Source organism: Triticum urartu, chromosome 6A, assembly GCF_056163025.1.
Source record: "Triticum urartu cultivar PI428250 chromosome 6A, HENAU_Tu73, whole genome shotgun sequence".
NCBI classification, from domain to species: Eukaryota; Viridiplantae; Streptophyta; class Magnoliopsida; order Poales; family Poaceae; genus Triticum; species Triticum urartu.
This window is the reverse complement of record NC_141878.1, coordinates 191,794,265-191,817,229: the sequence shown is the minus strand read 5'-3', so window position 1 is coordinate 191,817,229 and position 22,965 is coordinate 191,794,265. Positions and strand designations below refer to the sequence as shown.

Here is a 22,965-nt window from a genome sequence, read left to right as displayed (position 1 = left end):
ATGTTTAAATTGCGTGTTTGGTGTGTGAAACAGAAAAAATAGAAACTTTTGTTGTACTAATTGAATTTACATTTTTTACTAGAGCATGATAAAATCTTGAAATTTTTAAACAGTAATTATTTTCATTTTTTTATTTTTTCCCTAAATTTACATAATTTTTGGAGTTACATAAGTATACGAAATTTCCAGATTGTAACAGACTGTCCTATTTTTGGCATATTCTATTTTCTATGTGTTGTTCGCTTATTTTGATGAATCTATGGGTTGTATCAGGGGGTATGAACCATGGTGAAGTAGGAATATAGTAAATATAATGCTAATATAAAATTGGAATAAGTTTACAACAGTACCTAAAAGTAGTGATTTGCTTTATTATACTAACGGATCTCACAAGGTTTTTTTGTTAAGTTTTGTGTGGATGAAGTGTTTGAAGATCTAGGAGTTATCGATATGAGAAGAATAACGAGAGGCAAGAGTTAAAGCTTGGGGATTCCCAAGGCACCCCAAGTAAATATTTCAAAGATACTCAAGCATCTAAGCTTGGGGATGCCCCGGTTGGCATCCCATCCTTTTTCTTCAACAATTATCGGTATACCTTGGTTTTTGTTTTGTTCACATGATATGCATCTTTTGTGTTTATTTCTATTTTATTTTCCTATATGATCCATGCTAGTATTATCCTTCATGGATTTATATAATGCTTCATGCGCTTCACTTAAATCTTTTGAGTATGGTTTTATAGAATGCTCTTTGTGCTTCACTTAAATCTTTTGAGTATGGCTTTATAGAATGCTTCGTGTGCTTCACATATATATTTTGATCTTGGATATTTGTCAATCTATATTAATTGTAGAATGCTCTATGAACTTCACTTATATCTTTTAGAGTATGAATAAAATTATCATTGGAATTGGGCTTTGAAGAGCATCATTAAAATATTATGCCTAGCTAAAAAGGCATTAAAGAAAAGTGCTTGTTGGGAGACAACCCAATATTTACCCCTACTGTTTTTGTGTGTTCTCATGATTATTCTATTGTATTAATCATGTTTTATAGCTTTTGTTTCAATAAATTTCCAAGTAAGTCCTTTGGGATGATCTTTGGTGGTAGTTGATTTGATCTTGCTGAAAACCCGAAACTTTTGCGCTCATTGCCAGAATAAAAAAAATCACAGAAGCATGATTTTGATCTGAATTTTTTGCACAAGATTGATATATAAATTTCCTAGGTTTTTCTAATTTTTCAAAAAAAATTGGAGTAGCAGAAGTATGGTTGTTGTTCACATCATTACAGATTATTCTGTTTCTGACAGATTCTGTTTTCAATGCATAGTTTCCTTGTTTTCTAGTTTCTGTGGTTTATATTGCTAAATATAAATTGTAAAAATGATATCGTACAGTAGGCAAAGAACAATTATGAATCTTATATTGACAGTACCAAAGTGAATGATTTGTCTTTACCATACTAACCCATCTCACGAAGTTATGTTAAGTTTTGTGTGATTGAAGTTTTCAATTTTGAGTAAGACATCGATATGAGGAGAATAAGGAGTGGAAAGACCCTAAGCTTGGGGATGCCCAAGGCAACCCAAGGTAATATTCAAGGAAGAATCAAGCGCCTAAGCTTGGGGATGCCCCGGAAGGCATCCCCTCTTTCGTCTTCAAAACTATCGGTATACCTTACTCGGAGCTATATTTTTATTCATCACATGATATGTGTTTTCCTTGGAGCGTATTTTCATTTTACTTGATGTTTGAATAAAATCATTGGATCTGACATCTTGAATGAGAGAGAGAGTCCTCCCATGGCTATTTAACTATTTGACTACTCATTGATCTTCACTTATATCTTTCTAGAGTAGTTTTGTCATTTGCTCTCGTGCTTCACTTATATCCTATGAGTAAATGGTAGAATGAATTGAATATCATAAATCTAAAATTATATATGATTCATATGCTTATCCCATGGGGAGTAATGACTTCACATATATGAAGTATAGGTGGTAAAATTTATTGAAAGTTAGCAAACACAACATTGGTCACTAGAACAATTCATGAAAGAATATTGAAGGAAGAGAGATTTCACATATAAATATACTATCTTGGACAACTTCTATGATTGCGAGCCCCATTAATTATTTTCAAACTTGAGCAAATTAGTTGAAGTTCGACAAGGAAGACAATGTAATGAGTTATGTTTGGGTATATTTGTATAGAAGTTATATTGTTATGAATCCTCCAACATGTGGTGCTTGCTTAGGATCTTTTGCTAGCCAAAAATTTGTAATAAGTAGAGATACTACTTGTGTATCCAAAAACCCTTAAACCCCATTGCATGCCATGAGTGTCCACCATATCTACCTATGGATTGAATAAGATCCTTCAAGTAAGTTGCCGCCGGTGCAAAAAGCAATAAAAATTTCTCATAAAATGTATGATCTTTTATTGTAAAGGAAAATAAGCGTTGTAGGAACTTGTGATGGTAAAGAAATAAAAGTGACGGACTGCATAATAAAGGTTGCTATCGCAAAGGGCAATACAATGTGATGTCCCTTACCATTAAGGGTTTGCACATCCAAAATTAAAAAGCGCATGACAACCTCTGCTTCCCTCTGCAAAGGGCCTATCTTTTACTTTTATGCAAGAGTCAATAGTATTCCTTATTAGTTCAACCTCAATTATTCTTTAGTTGGCAAGAATCATGTGGTGGGGAAAGATCCAAGCATATATATATATATGGCCATTCAAATATATTTGACCATGAATTATTATTGTTGACAATTATCTTTATGATAAACAGGTTGGGAGGTGAAACATTAAGCCCATATCTTTCTCTATGTTCGATAGATGCTATTTGTTCTAAAAATAAGCTTTGAGTGTTAGCAATCATGGAAGACTATATGATAGTTGAGTATGTGGAATTTGCTAAATCAAAGCTCTTACATAGACCCTTCCTGAAAATAAGATGAATTGAAATTGTTTGGTGACTGAAAGCATAGTTTGTTAGTTTTCAAGAAACATTATGGTCTATACATTAACATGTGAACAACTTGTTACTTGATCATGAGAAGTTTTATGAGATGAGATACTGTTTATGATATATAATGATGCTAGAAGAAGTGTTTGGAACTATCATTGATCAAATTTATGCACTATTCTAGAATTCACACTTCATTAATTATTTCTTTTATCATTTACCTACTCAAGGACGAGCAGGATTTAAGCTTGGGGTTGCTGATACGTCTCCAACCTATCTATAATTTATGAAGTATCAATGCCATGTTTATAACAATTTTATATGGTTTGATATGATTTTATTAGAACTAACCCGGACTGACGTTGTTTTCAGCAGAACTACCATGGTGTCATTTTTTGTGCAGAAATAAAAGTTCTCGGAACGGGCTGAAAATTTAGGGCGATTTTTTATCCACCAAAAGAGACCCCGAAGCACCGGGGTTGGGCCAGGAAGTGACCGAGGAGGCCACAAGCCTAGGGGGCGCGCCCTACCCCCCGGTAGGGTGCTCCCAGCTTGTGGACTCCTCGAGCACCCCCTTGACGTGAGACCGACGCCAAAAATCCCTATAAATACCAAAACCCACAAAAAGAAACCTAGACTGGAAGTTACGCAGCCAAAGCCTCTGTAGCCACGAAAAATAAATCTAGACCCTCTCTGGCACCCTGTCAGAGGGGGCCATCATGACCGGAGGCCATGGAGGAGGAAGCCAGAGGGGGGCATCATCACCATGGAGGCCAAGGACCAGAGGGAGAACCTCTCCCCATCTAGGGGGAGGCCATGGAGGAGGAAGCACAAGGGGGAGACTCTCTCCCCCCTCTCTCTCGGTGGCACCGGAGTGCCGTCGGGGGAACCATCGCCGTGGTGATCATCTTCATCAACATCACCATCTTCATCACCTTCCTCATCTCTTTCAAGCGGTCCACTTTCCCGTACCCCGCTGTACTCCCCTGCTTGAACATCGTGCTTTATGCCACATATTATGATCCAATGATGTGTTGCCATCCTATGATGTTTCGAGTAGATTTCTTTTGTCTTTTGGGTTGATTGATGATCTAGATTGGTTTGAGTTTTATGTTTTATTTTGGTGCTATCCTATGGTGCCTTCCGTGTCGCGCACACGTGAAGGATTTCCGCTGTAGGGTGTTGCAATACGTTCATGATTCGCTTATACTGGGTTGCTAGAGTGACATAAGCTTAAACCCGAGTAAGGCGGTTGTTGCATATGGGATAAAGATGACTTGATACTTTAATGCTATGGTTGGGTTTTACCTTAATGATCTTTAGTAGTTGAGGATGCTTGCTAGAGATCCAATCATAGGTGCATATGATCCAAGTAGAGAAAGTATGTTAGCTTGTGCCTCTCCCTCATATATAATTGCAATAATGATTACCGATCTTGTTAACAATTGCCCAGGACAATTCTGGACACCGATCCATCATTATTCCACACTCGCTATTTATAATATATAGTAATATATTCTAACTTTATGATAACAACACCAATTTTTATATTCTAGTTCTCCGATATCATGCAAAGCTATCCTCTTCATACCCACAATGTGGTTTTATCTCTCGTTTCTAGATGGAAGCAAACGTTCGGTTTACGTAGAGTTGTATCAGTGGCAGATAGGACTTGAGAGAATATTGATCTTACCTTTAGCTCCTTGTGGGTTACCATACTTATCACTTCCACCTTTGGAAATTGCTATGATGATTCCTTGCACTTGGGGACTATCACTTCTTCATGGGAGCGGCAACTTGCTTGCCATTCTTCTTGAAGTTTCCTTTCTTTCCCTTGCCCTTTTTCTTGAAACTAGTGGTCTAGTTAACTAGCAACACTTGATGCCCCTTCTTGATTTCTACCTCCGCGGCCTTTAGCATTGCGAAGAGCTAATGAATCATTTTTGTCATCCCTTGCATATTATAGTTCATCATGAAGCCTTTGTAGCTTGGTGGCAATGACTGGAGTACTTTGTCAATAACACTCTCAACTGGAAGATCAATCCCAGCTGAGTCAAATGGTTAGGATACCCAGACATTTTGAGTATGTGTTCACTGACAGAACTATTCTCCTCCATATTGCAGCTATAAAACTTGTTGGAGACTTCATATCTCTCAAACCGAGCATTAGCTTGAAATATCAACTTCAGCTCTTGGAACATCTCATATGCTCCATGATGTTCAAAATGTCTTTGAAGTCCCGGTTCTAAGCCGTAAAGCATGGCACACTGAACTATTGAGTAGTCATCAGATCGAGTCTGCCAAACGTTCATAACATCTATAGTAGCTCCTACAGCAGGTTTGTCACCTAGCGGTGCATCAAGGACATAATTCTTCTGTGCAGCAATGAGGATAATCCTCAAGTTACGGACCCAGTCCGTGTAGTTGCTATTGTCATCTTTCAACTTAGCTTTCTCTAGGAACGCATTAAAATTCAGGGGAACAGTAGCACGGGCCATTGATCTAAAACATAGATACGCAAAACTATTAAGACTAAGTTCATGATAAATTAAGTTTAATTAATCAAATTACTAATGAACTCCCATTTAAATAAACATCCCTCATGTTATCTAAGTAATACATGATCCAAATCAACTAACCCATGTCCGATCATCACGTGGGATGGGGTAGTTATGAATGGTGAACATCTTTATGTTGATCATATCTACTATATGACTCATGTTCGACCTTTTTGTCTCTAGTGTTCTGAGACCATGTTTGTACATGCTAGGCTCGTCAAGTTTAACCCAAGTATTCCGCATGTGCAAAACTGTCTTACACCCGTTGTATGTGAACGTAGTCTATCACACCCGATCATCATGAGGTGCTTCGAAACGATGAACTTTGGCAACGGTGCATACTTGGGGAGAACACTTTTATATTGAAATTTAGTGAAGGATCATCTTATAATGCTACCGCCGTTCTAAGCAAAATAAGATGCATAAAGGATAAACATCACATGCAATCAAAATATGTGACATGATATGGCCATCGTCATCTTGTGTGTTTGATCTCCATCTCCAAAGCATCGCCATAATCTCCATCGTCACCGGTTCGACACCTTGATCTCCACTGTTGCATCGGGGTCGTCTCGCCAACTATTGCTTCTACAACTATTGCTAACGCATAGTGATAAAGTAAAGCAATTAGATGGCGCTTGCATTTCATACAATAATTAAGAGACAACCCTAAGGCTCCTGCCGATTATCGATATTACAAAACATGATCATCTCATACAACAACGTATATCACATCATGTCTTGACCATATCACATCACAACATGCCCTGCAAAAACAAGTTAGACGTCCTCTACTTTGTTGTTGCAAGTTTTATGTGGCTGCTACGGGCTTCTAGCAAGAGTCGTTCTTAACTATGTAGAAAACACAATGGTGATTATCAAGTTTGTTGTTTTAACCTTCTTCAAGGACTCGTCATAGTCAAATTCGATTCAACTAAAGTAGGAGAAACAAACACCCGCCAGCCACCTTTATGCAAAACAAGTTGCATGTCAGTCGGTGGAACCAGTCTCATGTGCGTGGACATGTAAGGTTGGCCTGGGCCGCTCCATCCCACACTGCCACCGAATCAAAGTAAGACGTTGGTGGTAAGTAGTATGACTATCACCGCTCACAACTCCTTTGTGTTCTACTCATGAATATCATCTACGCATAGACCTGGCTCGGATGCCACTGTTGGAGAATGTTGCATGGAAAACAAAAAAAAATCTACGCACACGCAAGATCTATCTATGGAGATGCATAGCTACGAGACGAGAGAGTATGTCTATGTACCCTCGTAGACCGTAAGCGGAAGCAATTATTAACGCGGTTGATGTAGTAGAACTTCTTCGTGATCCAACCGATCAAGTACCGAACGTACGACACCTCCGCGTTCAGCACACGTTCAGCTCGGTGACGTCCTCGCTTTCTTGTTCTAGGATGACGGGCGAAGTAGTAGATGAGTTTCGGCAGCACGATGGCATGGTGACAGTGGTGGTGATGCTATCTCCGCAGGGCTTCGCCTAGGCACTTCGAATATATATATATACATACATACATAAACACTATTCTGATCACGGGATCAGAATAATATTCTGATCACAACATGAACTTCCCGAGTAACGCGCCTGTCCTTCCCCGAGTACTAGGTTGAACTTCAGCTAAAAGGTGTCCAAATGGGGCTTGCGATATACCATTGGATAGCTATGGACATCAGTATCATGACCCAAGTTAAAATTTGGGCAAAATGTAAGCAGTTTAAGAGCAGTTTTGAAAACTGTTTTTTCTTCATACAAAAAACATGAATCGTATTTTCGATCGCATTTTTAAACCGTTTATCGGAATGAGGCAAATAATATGGCGTTGGAAAGCTGCTGCAAAACTGCTCCTTCCACATGTTGAAAGTTCTCTAATTCCCTACGGTTAAAGAGTAATTCGGAAAATCGTAAAATTTCGTAAACCGAACACCCGAGTTCGTATTTTTGACGCCATTTCTAAACGGCTAATCCAATTGAGGCAAATAATATGGCGTTGGAAAGCTTATGAAAATGCGCTACTTTTTTATGTTAAAAGTTTTTTCTAATTTTGAATGATTTAAAAGTAATTTAGAAAATGGTACAAGTTCCACCGAGTTCGTATTTTTGAGCTAATTTTTTAACCGTATGTCCAAATGCAGCAAATGATATGGCGTTGGAAAGCTTGAAGAAATGCGAAACTTTTTTGTATATATTGTTTGTCCTAATTCACTACGGTTTTATGTCAGATTTGAAAATGGTTAAAAACGTATTTTTGCCATAATTTCTACAAACTTTATCGGAATGGGGCAAATAATATACCGCTGAAAAGCTACGGAAAATGCGAAACTTTTTCATGTTGATGGTTTTCTCTGATTCCTAGCCGTTTTCAAGTAATTTCAAAAATGGCGGGATCATGTGTTCTGCCTTTATCGCGAAACAGATTCTTCGAAAATGCACCGCGTGAAGAATCTGGACTTCTCGGCGCGTGTACCTGAACTTCACTATGTTTTTCACGTGATTTTTTTGCTCATAGGTCTCCATCCACTGCTCGTAGCTCTCCATCCACTCACCGGAATTGAGCAAGTGATATACCGGTGGAAAGCTGCTGTAAGCACTTAACTTTCCCGTGTTGATCTTTTTTCATACTCGCGACGATTTTAAAAGTCTTTCATCTGAAATTCATTCAGTGTAGTAGGTGAACTTCCTGCTGTTTTCAGTTGAACTTTTGTGACGTATTTTCGTTTGTAATTTTCTCATCCATTCGTCAGTGTTACACAAATGTTATTTCCTTTTGTACATATCTCTCTCACAATAATTTTTTTGACTTTCTTCGACGAAGGACTTGAACTTATAACAACAAACTTTTTGCCTTTTCTTTTTTGATCTTTTTTTAATACAAAATGCACGCCATGTATTACATGAACTTCTAGCAGTTATCAACCTGAACTTCTCTCGGTTACATGAAAATATTTGAGTTTTTTAATGAATTTTTAATCTTATTTTTCTAAATCTTTTTTATGAATTTTGAAGCGCTCTATTTTTAATAGTTGAACTTCTTTTTATTTTATTTTTGAACTTCTTGTTTCCATTCTTTAGTAACAAGGAAAATCTGAGTTTTCTATAATCATCGAACTTCTCCATATTTTTAATATGGACTTCCTGGTTTTATTTCTTAATCCTTTTTTATGAAATTTTGAAGCACTCTATTTTTTAAAGTTGGACTTCTTGTTAATTTATTTTTGAACTTCTTGTTATTTTATTTTTGAACTTCTTGTTTCCATTCTTTAATAACGAGGGAAATATGAGATTTTTCTATAATCATCGAACTTCTCCGTCTTTTTAATATGGACTTCCTGTTTTTTTTCTTAATCTTTTTTATGAAATTTTGAAGCGCTCTATTTTTTAAAGTTGAAATTCTTGTTATTTTATTTTTGAATTTCTTGTTTCCATTCTTTACTAACGAGGAAAATCTGAGTTTCCTATAATCATTGAACTTCTCCATCTTTTTAATATGGACTTCCTAGTTTTATTTATTTTAGTAATGGAAAAAATCCTACTTTCTGATAGACATCGAACCACTCCGTTTTTAAATTTGAACTTCTAGGTTTATTTTAACAGAGCAATCTTTTTTACAAAATTGTTTGAGATGCTTTTTCTAATGACCTTTGGGTTTTTTTGGATGAAAGTTTTTGTTATGTGATACCTCTGAACTTAGTTTTTTCTAAAACATGAACTTCATGTTCGAAAAGCAAAAAATTACACAAGAATATACATGCACAATACAACACCAATTCATATTGCACACAACACTATGTGCTGGTACACTATGTGCAGGCATTACACACAATACTATGGTCATCTTCCACGACCGCGGCGGCGGAGCAGGACGACGCCGCGGCCGGGCCTCGCGCGTGAACATCAAACTCTTTTTTTATTACAACGTCTTCGTTTATTTTTTTAGAAACATGGAAATATGATTTTTTTTAACTATTTGAAGTTTTAACTTTTTTACAATTTGAAATTTTCAAAATTTTCTAGACGAAACTCAAGTAAATTTTTCCATAAGCCAAATACAAAAACAATCAAACAAAAGAAGGACATAGTTTCAATTGTTTCCTGCTTGTTGCTATACGAACATTTTTCATATAAAAAAAGACATACTGTACCTCTCATTCCTCACCACACTTTGAACAGAAAAAGGTATAAGAGCACATATTTGGATGGTTAGTGCTCCCTCGAGTTAGGAGGAATAACTACAGAGAATCAAAACTGAATGTTTTTATGTTTGTACTTTAGGCAAACGAAACCACCTGCTCCTTTTGAATTGCTTGGTCAGCAGGATAACACAACGGACATCGACAGGCATCCGTGCTCATCTTTTTTCTAGTTTTTGGTGAAGTTCGACTTGGTCTGCAGGAGAAGCATGAACGTGCTCATCTTTTTTCTAGTTTTTGGTGAAGTTCGACTTGGTCTGCAGTAGAAGCACGAACGTGCTCATCTTTTTTCTAGTTTTTGGTGAAGTTCGACTTGGTATTTAGGAGAAGCACGAATGGGATCACCGATGGCTGAGCCAGAAGGAGACTGTTCCTTCCTTTTTTATAGAATTTCACATGGGGAAATTAGGGAGAAGACGCTAAGAACTCTGCTGCTGCTGTAGTTGACCTACTAGTAGCGTATGAATTGAACTTCAGTTAAGCTGCTTTTTGCTGTCGAGGAGACGACGCGGCTGCCGGTGATGCACTGCTTGAGTGGCGTACCATCGTTTTGCCGCTCTATCCAGCCGCAATTCTTGTCAGTTGTTGTGAAATGTCAAAATACATACAGGTAGTAATAAATGAACTTCTAAAATACATTTTTGTTTTCTCACATAAACAAAATAAGAAACAACATGGTTTTCTCACATACAGGCAGCTAATGTTTTGTAGTACACAACAGCCTGAACCTGAATACCTGATGCACGCATTGAACCTACGAACTGAAGAAACCGGTATACGCCGCCTCACCGCCTGCTCGGTATGCTAATGCAAAAAAAGGTTCTCTCCCTCGATCTCGATCTACTTCCCCTTGAGCTTGCCATCGGCGTCGGCCTCCTTGGAGTCCTTGGAGTTGAGCATGTCCCGGGCCTCGATCCAGATGACCATGGCGTCGGCGAGCTTGATGAAGTAGGGGTCGATCTTGCCGAGCTTCTCCTTGACCTGCTGCGAGAGCGAGATGTAGCACTTCTGCACGGTGTCGCATTCCTTGTCAGCTTCGCGACCTAGAAGAAGGGGATGATGTCCTCCTGCCAGAAGATGCCCATGTACTCCTTCAGGTTCACGAACGGGTTGCTGGCCTTGCTGTGCCAGATGTAGGGCAGCCCCGTCTTGACTCCTAGCCCAAGGTGGTCGCAGATCACCTGCACACATACACAAATTATTCAGTAAAAGTTCAGTACAGCCGGACCAAACTCAAAGACGATGTGTGTGTTTAGTTTAGTTATAGTTACCTTGACGCACCAGTCGGCCACATGTCGTCGTAGCGTCCGATGGGCTGGCCGTCGCCCATGAGGCCGAAGTATATGGGCGGGCCGATGAGCTCGCGGTCGAAGGCCAGGTTCATGCCGCACGTGGAGGAGGAGTAGGTGGGTGCGCCGGAGCAGAGGGCAGGCTGCACCGAAGGGGAGGGAAGGTCGAGGTGGCGTAGAGGGAAGTTCGCGCCGGACGGGAGGCAAGGGCGCGCCGCACTGCACCACCGGGCGATGGACGGTGACATCGCGGCGGCCGGATGGGGGCGGCGGACGGATCTCGCGGTTGGGGCGGCGGCTGGATCCTGCGGTGGGGGGCGGCGGCGCAGCCGGATTCGAGGCGTGTGGCGGAGTTGCAGCTGGATCCGGGGGACGATGGCGGCGGGGTTGTAGGAGGAGACCGGCGGCGGGACCCATGGGCCGGGGGGCGCTCTGGTGGCGGGAGCGCGCTGGGGAAGACGGGGCGGCCAAACCTGGCACGACGCTGGATCCGCTCGTCGGCGGCGGCGGTAGGTGGCCGGAGTTAGGCGCGCCGGCGGGATGTATGGCGGCGGTGGTGGATCGGGAGAAGTTTATCGGCGGCGGCGCGATGCCGTGAGGAGTGTGTAGATGGGATCGGGAGAGGGTAGTGGAGGGAGTCGTGGGAAGTGGGTGGGGTGAGTTTTTTTCTTTGACCGGTCGGGTGGGTTTTCTCAGGAGTTCGGGAACGCCTCTTCGGGCCCTATATAGGGCGCGCCGTGATCCAAATAGTTATTCTAATCTTGGGATTAGAATAGTGCTACTCTCTCTCTCTCTCTCTATATATATATATATATACATATACATATATGTGTGTGTGGGGGGGGTCTATTCTAACAACACCCCTTAAGACTTTATTCTGCACATCAATTTCTTATTCTGCTAACACCCCACATAACCCAGTCAACCGACCCGACGCGAACTACACGCACAAAAAAAACCACCTCACCGGCCCATCTCCCCCACTTTACCCTCGATCCCTCCTCCTCCCTCCCGCTCCCCATGCCCACGCCCCACCTCCAACCTTCTTCCTCCCCCGACCCGCGCGCCCAACCACCGCCCCCTCCTGCCACCTTCCTTCGCGGCTGGAGCCACCCCGCCGCCAGCCATCACGCCCCAGCCTACCTTGCGCCATCACTGCCCCTCCCGCGCCGCCCCACCCTCCCCTTCACCAGATCCGACGCGGCCGCGGCCCCTCCCGCTTCGTCCCACCCCCCCTTCGCCAGATCCAACGCGGCCGCGGCCCCTTCCGTGCCGCCCCATCCTCCTTACGCCGGATCCGACGCGGCCACGACCCTCCCCGCCGGATGTGAGAACCGCAACCTCCGACGAGGTCGCTCGTTGTCAGATCCGAACCACGGCGAGCCACCATGGTTTCGCCGTGCCGCCGTAGTTCCTTCGGTGCCACCGGTGGTCGTCCCTTCATCGTTGGGAGCCGTTGTAGTCCGTCGGCGACGCGCTTGCAGCTCACTGTCCTTTGACAATCCCGTGGCGGAGCTCTACTATCCGTGTCGTCTCGCTCTCCTCTCTTCTCACTGCCTCTGGCTGTAGTACATGGGTGTCACGGGTGCCGCACCAGTGCAGTTCGCCAGGGATGCAGTGCACCTCGCCGTGTGGTGCGGCTCGGAGTAGTTCCCCCCTTTTATCTTTCCCCATTTTTTTATGAATTTTCCATATGCAGTTCGACCAGATCCCGTGAGCAGTGCACTGCGTGCTCTGATGTGGTTCATCCATGACCACCGCGCAAGGTCACCATCGCTAGTGTCGTGACTCTGAGCAGATGGCGAGTGGAGCAGCCCACCTTGCATTGCAGCATGGCATTTCCACCGTGGTGCCCCTCCTCCTCCTATCCCTCATCCTTTCTTGCAGTTTACTGTATATATTGAAGCAGTGCTCCACCTACTAAGCTACAGCACAGAGTTCACTTAAAAAAATGTTAACCGCATCACCGGTGGTGCTTGATTGTTGTTCATCTGGTGGCCCACACAGGCTATGGCGGCGCTGCTGCAAGTCATCCAGAGGAGGTAGACGTCCTCCACCTCAACAAGGAATGTGAGATCCAACCGAAGACTCCACCAGCCACCAGGAGCAAACCCACTCACCGACGAGACAGCAACCCACAAGCATCGTGCGCGTACAGTTCATTTTGTGTATCCTTGCAAAATGCGGTGTGTGTATGCGTGCAGTCCACCCCCTCGGCCATCTGTTTATTTTTTGAGATGACAAAAATGTATTATTAGATGGGGTGGTTCCACTTCTTTTGAAAAATGATTGCAGTATGGTATGTGTATGCGTGCAGTGCGGTGTGTGTATGCATGCACTGCGCTGCTGTGGTTCCCTTTGTAAAACAATAACAAAACATCGCAAAGAAGTTTGTTTCATTTTAGATGTAGTTCATGTGGTTCACTAACTTTGACCATGTGGTCCACATAAGTCTAAAAAGAAGTAAGAAAAAAGACAAAAATGTCACGCGGTTCAATTTGGCTTGTAGCAAAAAAAAGAACCGCGTGCAGTTCCTTATGTTGATATTGCAGTACGGTTTTCCATCCGATGTAGTGACGTTGCTCATCAAAACGGTTTTCCATCTAATGTAGTGTCGTTGCTCATCAAATGCAGTTGTGTTCATCTGAAGTGAAAATGAAAATACATAATAACAACTTTAAAAAGAACCGCGTGTTGGTCCTTATGTTGATATTGCAGTACGGTTTTCCATCTGATGTAGTGTCGGTGCTCATCACATGCAGTTGGGTTCATCCAAGGTGAAAAATGAAAATACACAATAACAACTTTAAAAAGAAAAATTGTGCAGTGCACTTTCCCGTCTGATGCAGTGCGGTTTTCCGTCCGAAGCAGTGCGTTCTTCTGTCTGATGCAGTACACACGTCGGTTTTGGTGTCGCGAAAAACAGAGTATCCACATTTTAGTAGTTTTAAAACAGCTCTTAAACCGTAAGGAATTAGAGAGCGTGTTCTACATGAAAAAGTTGCGCCTTGTCGATATCTTTCCAATGATGTATCATTTGCATCATTCTGCCGGGCAGTTTGAAAAAATTATGAAAAAACGGCCGCTGCCACTCGTCGTTCGCCGCATGATTTTCAAGATTAACTTAAAACCGTAAGGAATCTCAAAAACATTTCAACATATGAAAGTTGTGCCTCGTCCGTAGCTTTCCAATGGCGTATCATACGCCTCATTTCGACAAACAGTTCAAAAAATAGAGCGAAAATAGTACCGAAAAATCGATTTAAAAAAAACAGAGTTCTGCGATTTAGTAAATTTGAAACTGCTCTTAAACCGTAACGAATTAGAGAAAATGATAGATATGAAAAAGATGCGGCCCGACAATATCTTTCGAACGGTGTATCATTTGCTTCATTCCGATGAGCGGTTTAGAAGAAATCGCGAAAAAATGCTCGCTGCCACTCGTCATGGGACGCACCATTTTCAAAACTGCTCTTAAACCGTGTGTAATATCGAAAAGTGTTCAACATGTCGAAGTTGTGCCTAATCCATAGCTTTCCAACAGTATATTATATGCTTCATTCCGATAAACGGTTAAAAACTAAAGCGAAAACGGTACCGGAAAAACACGGCGTGCAGTTTTTTTGCGATGGGAAGTTCACTCGCGTGAGTACTGCAGCACACTTGGTTCAAACAATGACGTGCAGTTGCGTTGAGCATGCAATGCAGAAGTGTTGTCAGAATAACTATTCTGCACGCTCAACGCGAGAGCACTGCATTTTCTATAGCAAGAGTACTGCAATACAGACTAGTGAACTTCGTGTCGGAAAAAACTGCACGCGGTGTTTTTTCGATACTGTTTTCGCTCTAATTTTTTAACCATTTATCGGAACGAGACATATAATATACCATTGGAAAGCTATGGATTATGCGTAACTTCGCCATGTTGAACACTTTTCGAAATTCCTCGCGGTTTAAGAGCAGTTTCAAAAATGGTGCGGCGGATGACGAGTGTCAGCGAGCGTATTTTCATCATTTTTTCTAAATCGCTTATCCGAATAAAGCAAATGATACGCCGTTGGAAATATATCGTCGAGGCACATCTTTTTCATATCTATTATTTTCTCTAATTCGTTACAGTTTAAGAGCAGTTTCAAATTTACTAAATCGCGGAATTACGTTTTTTTTTGAAATTTTTGCAATTTTCGGTACTATTTTCGCTCTAGTTTTTGAACCGTTTGTCGAAATGAGGCGTGTAATACGTCGTTGGAAAGCTGTGGGCAATGGTGCATCTTTCATATGTAGAAATGGTTTTGAGATTCCTTACAGTTTTAAGTTAATTTTGAAAATGGTGCGGCAGACGACGAGTGGCAGCAGTGGTTTTTCGTGAAATTTTTACAAACCGTTGGTCGGAATGATTCAAATTATACGCCGTTGGAAAGATATCGACGAGGCACAACTTTTATGATGTAGAACACTCTCTATAATTTTTACGATTTAAGAGGAATTTCGAATTTACCGAAATGCGGACACTCTGTTTTTCGCGACATCCAAATCGACATGGGTACTTCATTCGACTGAAAACGGCACTGCATCAGACGAAAAACCGCACTGCATCAAACGGGTAAGAGAACTGCATGGTTTCTTTTATTCAAACGTATTTTTTTCAAGGACAAGAAAGTAGAGTGCACTTCACATCGGGTGTAAATGAACCACAACACTATCAAGAAGTGAACAACATTACTTTTTTTCATTTTCGTAACAATTCATTTTGAACTTACGAGATGAACAACATCATATGGCCGACCGCAGTGCTTCAGAATGAAAACCCAACTGCATCGGACGGGCAAGCGAGCTGCATAATTTCTTTTCTCGGACGTAAATTTTCTTAAACGAGATGGACTGCACTTTATGTTGAGTGTTGGTGAATCGTAATACTATGAAAAGTGAACCTCGAGACTACCGTAAACGGGCCACGACACCGTACTTCATCAGACGAACAAGTGCACTGCATGTTTTCTTTTTTGTGGGACATAAATTTTCCCAAACGAGGTGGAGTGCACTTCATGGCGAGCGTTGGTGAACCGCAGTACTATGAAAAGTGAACCTCGAGACTACCGTAAACGGGCCACGACACTACCGAAAGTAAACCGCGTGAGTTTTTTCCAAACTAAATATTTTTTGTGTGCGTAGACCGGGCGAGTGGACCGCATAGATTGAGCGAGTGAACCACATATAATGAGAAGCGAGCTTCATTTAACATGTTTTTGTTTCTGGTTACCAAGTAAACCGCGAGGAGTTTTTTAGTGAACTGCGTGAGAGGACAAATTGAGCTTCAAAAACATACGTATCCATTCATTACACAACCACTCACATTAGCGAACTGAACCCAGGAACAGCCAACCGTGTAGTCACTCTTTTTTCTAGGTTGTGCGTGCATGTGGGCATAGCTAGATCACCAAAAGAGGTAGAGGCGACACTAGGACTCCCTTTTCTCCCACCAAAGCAACAGAGCACTGCATGCGCTCCGCCATCGGACTGCAGTGCGGCCCGAGGGTGACTTCTTTTTACATGAAAACAAATAGAGCACTGTAGGTAGAGGCGAAACAATATGCAAAAAAGGCACGACGATGCTCGTCGGCGGAGAGGACTGCACGGAGTGAAGAGATGTTCTTCACGCATCCGGTGACTAGACTGCAAGTGGAGATGGGGAACACGGAGGGCGTCGCCGTACTGCATGGGCCCGTGGTCAGAACTGCAAGCCGCCGTTGATAGAGACGCATGTCGCCCTGCAACGAAAGAGCAACCTAAACTGCTCGCCCGTCAGCAAATAACAAACTGTGAAGAATTGGATCTTGGCGTTTTTTTTATACATGCGGCATGGATGGAGGTGCCAAGGAACTGCATGTTGGTGAGGACAGAGTTGCACGCGAGTGGTTCGCTGATCTATATATCGTGGTCGTCGATTTTGGCACCTGATCGAGTGGAGGACAGGGGTGGTCGTTGTCTTCTCCCCGAAATGAACCTCGCCGGCATCAAGGTGGATTTCCTCTATGTCGCCGGCGTGGAGATGCAACAAACCACCACCCAGTGGAAGCTCGGGGGTGGGGTGGGGAGGGGCTGGGGTGGTTGGCGCATCGGAGCTTCGGGAAGCAGCGGGTCGCCGGAGTACAAGGCAGGGGCATCCAGCGACGCAACTCTCCACCTGTATCGGGCGGCGAAGGGACTCCCCAGATCCAGAGCAGCAGCTGACGCGGACGGTGGATCCACGCCGGATCCGGGACGGGACAGACGATGGAGGCAGGACGGCGCAGGGTGGTGGCTGGGGCGGCACGACGCGCAGTGCTGGTTGGGTGGAGAGGGCGGCGCGGAGGCGGCATGGTTGGTGGTCGTGGCAGGGGCTACGCGCGGTGGGGGCCTGGTGGAGAGGGCAGTGTGGATGGTGGTTGTCGCGGGGAGGCGCGCTGTGGTGGCCGGGGCTGCGCGCAATGGAGGCCAGGGATGGGCGGCGCGCGGTGGAGGCCAGGGCTGGGCGGCGGGTGGTGCTGGCCGGGCCGGGCGGCGCGGGGTGTTTGGTGTGGTGTTTGTGCAGGGAGCAGGGTGGATTAGATCATGGGTGGGTGGGTGGGCGTTGGTTTGTTTTTCTTTTTCATGCAGCTCGGTTCAGTTCGCTGGTGCGTTTCGCTTCGCCGGGTGAAACTGTTATCATAATAAGCCAGGTGTTGTTAGAATAAAGTTTTAAAGATGTTGTTAGAATAGACCCACCCTTTCTATATATACCCGTAACGGAATAATATTCTGTTCCCCCCGGCGCTATATAGACACGCGTGACACAATTTCAATTCCACGGTGTGGTTGAAAAAGAGAAAAAGCCACCGCCGCCGCTTCCTTCCCCCACGTTGGCGGCCTCTCTCTACCGTGCGCCGCCCTCCTCCTTCCCGACGCCGGTCGCCTCCCTGCACCACGCGCCGCCATCCTCCTTCCCCGCCGCCCCCTCCTCCTTCCTCGGTGCCGGCAGTCTCCCTCCACTACGCGTCGCTCCTCCTTTCCCGGCGCAGGCCGCCTCCCTCCCCCACCGCACCGGCGACCCGGGCACCCGGTCCCCCACCGCGCCGTCGACCCGGCCACCCGGTCCCCCACCGCGCCGCTGACCCGGCCACCCAGTCACCCGAAGTGCTGCCACACGGCCCCCATCGCGCCGCCACCCCGGCCACCCGACCCCTCATCGCGCTGCCGCCCCGGCAACCAGATCCCTACTGCGCCTCGCTACCCCGGCCACCCAGCCCAGCGTCGCTCCACATTATCTCCGTGATCCTGGATGTTCTTCTGCAGTCCTACTGTGACATCCGCCGCGGGCCACTACTACAGCAAATATCCGAGTGAGTTGCAGTACAACTTGAGCTAGATGAGAGGGTGATAAATTTAAGAAGAATCAGGGACGTATGCGTGCTGTGCCATTGATCTTTCTTTGAACAATGATTCTCTGCCATGGACGGATGCCTTCTTTGTAGATAAGGGCATATGACACTCTATGCTCTGAAGGTGCTTGTTGATATGCCAATGAGAACATATACATTTTTCTGCAGGTTTTCTTGTTGATTTATGAGGGTACCACAAGTTCTATTTTTATAGAAGTTGAACTAAAGGATATGAAGTTTGATGGATGTGGAGGTTCTTTTGACCTTGAATTTTATAAGAGTTCAGCTTTTACTTGATTTTCAGTTCAAAATTTGCATTCTTTTCACTACATCAACTTTAACGTGTAGAACATCAAGGAAATCTTGAAAATTATATGTGCACTCTATGTCTTTTTCTTATGCTTACAAGTATTCTGCACTCATACTATTATGCATACGTTCAGGTCACGTGTGGAGTTTCAGATATAGGCAATTGAATTAGAGCACCATGCTCTCACCCATGTAATTTGTAGGGAAAACATAACAAGTTCTAAGAAAATAAATATAGAAGTTCATATTTCGAAACAAATGAAGTATTTGGGAACTAAATGAAGTGTTTCAAAGTACAAAACTTCTATTTAGGTTTCTTTTGTGTACTTCTAATGTTACTGTGCATGAACTTGTCGTTATTTTTACACGTTTTTCATGATTATGGTCATTTCGACCATGAAAAATTATGTTTGCTTTTTTCCGTTCATCTTACATGTCGAAGGAGCTCCCTTCAGTTCAATGGATTCAACAAAATAATCCATGCTGCCTACTAGAACTTGTGTGTGTGTTGTGGCGTGTGTGCTGGTGCATGCCTGGTGGCTGATGCGGCGTGCGAGCATGTACATAAATTGAACTGAATGATCTCCAGTAAGTGAACTCAATGATCTCCTGTATCTGAACGACCGGGGAGATGCATCATGTACAAAAAAATGGTAGGATCTTGAGGTGTTGCTGCTACTTCTTTCTTCTCATGCCCTACTATTGCTCCATTCGATTACATGCTACTTATATGAAAATAATTGATGGTCTAGGTACTTTTTGAAATGCTTATGACAACCAATTTTTGTTGTTTGGTATTTTTGCTGTTCAAGAAAAATACGAAATCCTTTTACTGCCCTCTTTCTTGTCTCACTCATTCATAGTATTATATGTACACAAACCCATGTCATCTTGAACTTGTTGTTATTATTACCGGTGCCAAAAACTAGTGTCTTGTTTTGCTAATGTCGATCCCACAGTCACTGCCGTCTGCGCCCCACATCCCCGTGCCACCCGTCGAAGGCTCTTGCTACGCAGAGATCCAACGAAGATATGTTTTGGTTAATTTTTGGTCAGTTAATATTTCGGTGGCGTGCTCAGTTCAGTTTATTAATTTACTTCAGTGCAATTTCTTATTTTTGGTTCGATTCAAATTCTTATTTCAGTTTAGTTATGTATAGCAAGAAGAATATCTTGCTGTAACTTGTCTCGGTTTTATTAGTGTCTTACTTTCCTACAAAAGCGAAAGCATAATGTTGTTTCATGTCATAAGGTTTTCTCTGAAACATACGGGGCCTAAGATAATGAAGCAATATAAACTCTACTGTCTCATCAAGATCTTATCATGATACTTATTTGAACAATTCATCCATTTTCTTGGGATTGAACCTACCGGTTCCAGTGCTCAAATTTATTGAGCTTCTGACTTCAAATTCTGAACATCTTATGTTACTTGTGCATACAAGGGGGAAACTGATTCTGAACATCTACCAAGGCTCCTTGCTGGATATCGGTGCTAGAGGGGAACGGATACCATCGTTGCCCCATGCCCATAGACTTCTCTTCTACAATGCAAGGTTCATTTTCCTCTTAAACATTTGCACGAAAAAGAATAGAGCTACTCCGTACACATTGTGCGTCGGTGTCAGAACATGTTATACTAATTAGTAAGTTCAGGAACTATGTTCCAAACTGACCTAAGACAAGGAGAGAGGGATATACTGACAGAGTGTTGTGTTGTGTGCTGTTAGTTCAGAAAAGTTCAGGGAAAAAAGCAGATACTCGTCATCGGTTATGAAGTAGATAGAGTACATAAGATGGCTACCATGGTCTATGAAGTACAGGCAAAAAGGTGCCACCCGCCGTCGGCACTCTCTTGTCGTGACGTACAGGCCAAGCAACGTGACTACATGAGAAGGGTCAGCATTAGCGGGAGCAGGGTATGGATGAGGAAGGAGCATCAGTATCTTCACTACTGCTACTGATTCGTCTCCATCCCTCTCTCACATGTGAAGGTGAGCTTCATAATAGTTTAGCTAGACCTATCCGCCTTCTTTTTCTGAATTTTGTTGGGAGCTAGTAGTACCTAAAAGGAGAAAGCTGGCAACTCCGTTTACCTAAACATGTATAGCACGTGTCATGCTACAGAAATTTGTTGGAACCGGATGAGACTTCTGCCGCTCCCCTTGTATTCCTTAATATAGTCAGTTCACGTTTTAAAATCCTGTAAGGCTAGATATATTACCTAAAAAGGTTTAAAAGTATAAATTCTGTAAGTTCAGTGTGTACGCGCCTAAAATTCTGAGCTTCTTGTCCAGTTATACTAGTACTAATGAATATCGAGTTGATTGAAAAATGTAGTTGATTCCTGAGACCCTTGCTAGTCCTTCTATATAAAGAAAAAAATCATCGTGAGAAGAGAAAAATGTTGCTCTAGTTAGTTCCTCTTGCAGCTATATCATGTACAAGCTCTTGTAGATACAACATGTATAGGCTCTCGTTATTATATGCCTAGATTAGCACTTATCATTTATGTAACTAAATTATGTGTAATTTCTTCCTGTTCAAGCATGTTTATATGCCTAGCTATCCCATGTGCTTGTGGTTGTTTTTTCTTGAATATATATTTACGGTCCAGGCCTCCCTCCATCTCGCACCGCCCAGCGGCCTCACCCCATCTAGCAAAATGGTTTATGCCAGAATCTAGATGATATTTAATGTAGATACCATAGTTTCACCCTATTTTTGGTTCTTATTATTCTTGCATACCTCTTTAAAAGAATGTTCCTTAAATGTTTGTGAACGTTGCTTGTAGGTATTCATGTGGAATTTAAAATAATGGCTGTTCTTGTAGGATGTTTGAAGATTATCGTGGAGCAAGTTCAAGAGATTAGTTTCGTGAAAATAAATGTGATCTTTTGGGATTTCGCATGATCCATAGCCATCGGTGGCAACAGGCGAGCAGTTCGAGGCCTCCTGCATGAGTCGTCCATCATCTTCTATGCGTGAGCTTGTTGTCTCTACACATCTAGCATCAGAGTATCTCCTCCCCTTCCGCACACACATGTATTGTTTGTGATTACTGGTCGTGACTCTTACGTTGTCATTGGACAAAGAATTTTTTTTCTGTAACTCTGTATTTGCAGGACATTTAGCAAAATATTGTTGTGTTCTAAGTATTCTAATGTAGGCGAAAATGGTGAACATTTAAACACCAGCCCGAATTAAATGAAACAGGGAAGTTTTACTTTCAGTAAATGGGTGAACCTAGATGCAACAAAGCTCTGCTATTAGCTGTGGGGATTATCAGTTCATGTGTATTGTGTTTTTTTTGTCGGTTAATGTATTTTCTGGTTTGTCAGGTCATGTGCAAGTTTGTTATTAGTTCATGTATATGTGTATTGGTGATCACTCCTATTGCTGCTAGCTATCGATTAGACTATGGTATTACTGCGTCTGCTTCATGTAATTAGCCCCTTTGTTGGGTGAATCTCCTACTACTTGCTAGCTTTGGAATTGTAAAAACATACTAAGTTCACAATTTAAAAAGTTGTAAGTTTAACACGATATCTCAGATAAGTTTTAGGAAAAAGGTCAAACACACAATATTTTGCTTAAAAAATGTCGTTCAGTTCAAATGGTAAAAGTTCAAGTCATGGAATGGGAGAAGTCCAGAACAATGTTGAAAAAAAATGTTAGAGTTGAAAAACAATAAACACACAATATTTTGTTTAAAACAAATGTCGTTCAGTTCAACGATATAAAATCATGCAAGTTTAGGGGCGATGATGTCGTAAACCGTTGAAAAGTTATGAGGAAAATTATACCGAAAAAATAAAGTCTAGTATGTGTGAAAATTATACCGAAAAAATAAAGTCTAGTATGTGAAAACACGCTCAGTACAGAACCATACGGGCATCCGTTCAAGTACTCTTTTTTCGAAACCATTCAAAACTACTGTAAAATATACCTCAGTACAAACACATATATGGATCAGTACAAACACATCAAAAAAAATCTGTCAGATGAAAGGAAAAATGGTTTAATTAAAAATATTGATCAGTATGAGTTAAAAACGATGGTCCATTCAAAATAAAAGAAATGATAGAAATTCAAATTGTAAAAGATCAAGCAAAAAGAAACCCCATGCAATTCAAATGGTAAAAATACAAGTCGTAAAATTAGAGAAGTTCAGAACATCGTTGTAAAAAAATGTTGAGTTAAAAGAAAACATGCAAAACATTTT

At 42.5% G+C, this 22,965-nt stretch overlaps 2 long non-coding RNA genes and 1 pseudogene across 4 annotated transcripts; 1 reads left to right on the top strand and 2 right to left on the bottom strand.

Moving 5' to 3' along the window:
• Positions 1-10,585: 10,585 nt before the first annotated feature.
• Positions 10,586-11,282, bottom strand: LOC147964704 (UDP-arabinopyranose mutase 1 pseudogene; annotated as a pseudogene).
• Positions 11,283-16,341: 5,059 nt separating this feature from the next.
• On the bottom strand, positions 16,342-17,629 carry LOC147964703 (uncharacterized). Its single transcript, XR_015607884.1, has 2 exons — positions 16,887-17,629; positions 16,342-16,802 (listed from the first exon to the last, which is right to left on the bottom strand). It is a non-coding gene; the product is annotated as an uncharacterized LOC147964703 (long non-coding RNA).
• Positions 17,630-17,661: 32 nt separating this feature from the next.
• On the top strand, positions 17,662-22,031 carry LOC147964702 (uncharacterized). 3 transcript variants are annotated; one of them, XR_015607882.1, is made up of 3 exons: positions 17,699-18,392; positions 18,600-20,734; positions 21,574-22,031. It is a non-coding gene; the product is annotated as an uncharacterized LOC147964702 (long non-coding RNA). The 3 variants fall into 3 exon arrangements; XR_015607883.1 differs by having other exon boundaries at positions 17,719-19,791; positions 20,186-20,734; XR_015607881.1 differs by having other exon boundaries at positions 17,662-20,734.
• Positions 22,032-22,965: the final 934 nt, after the last annotated feature.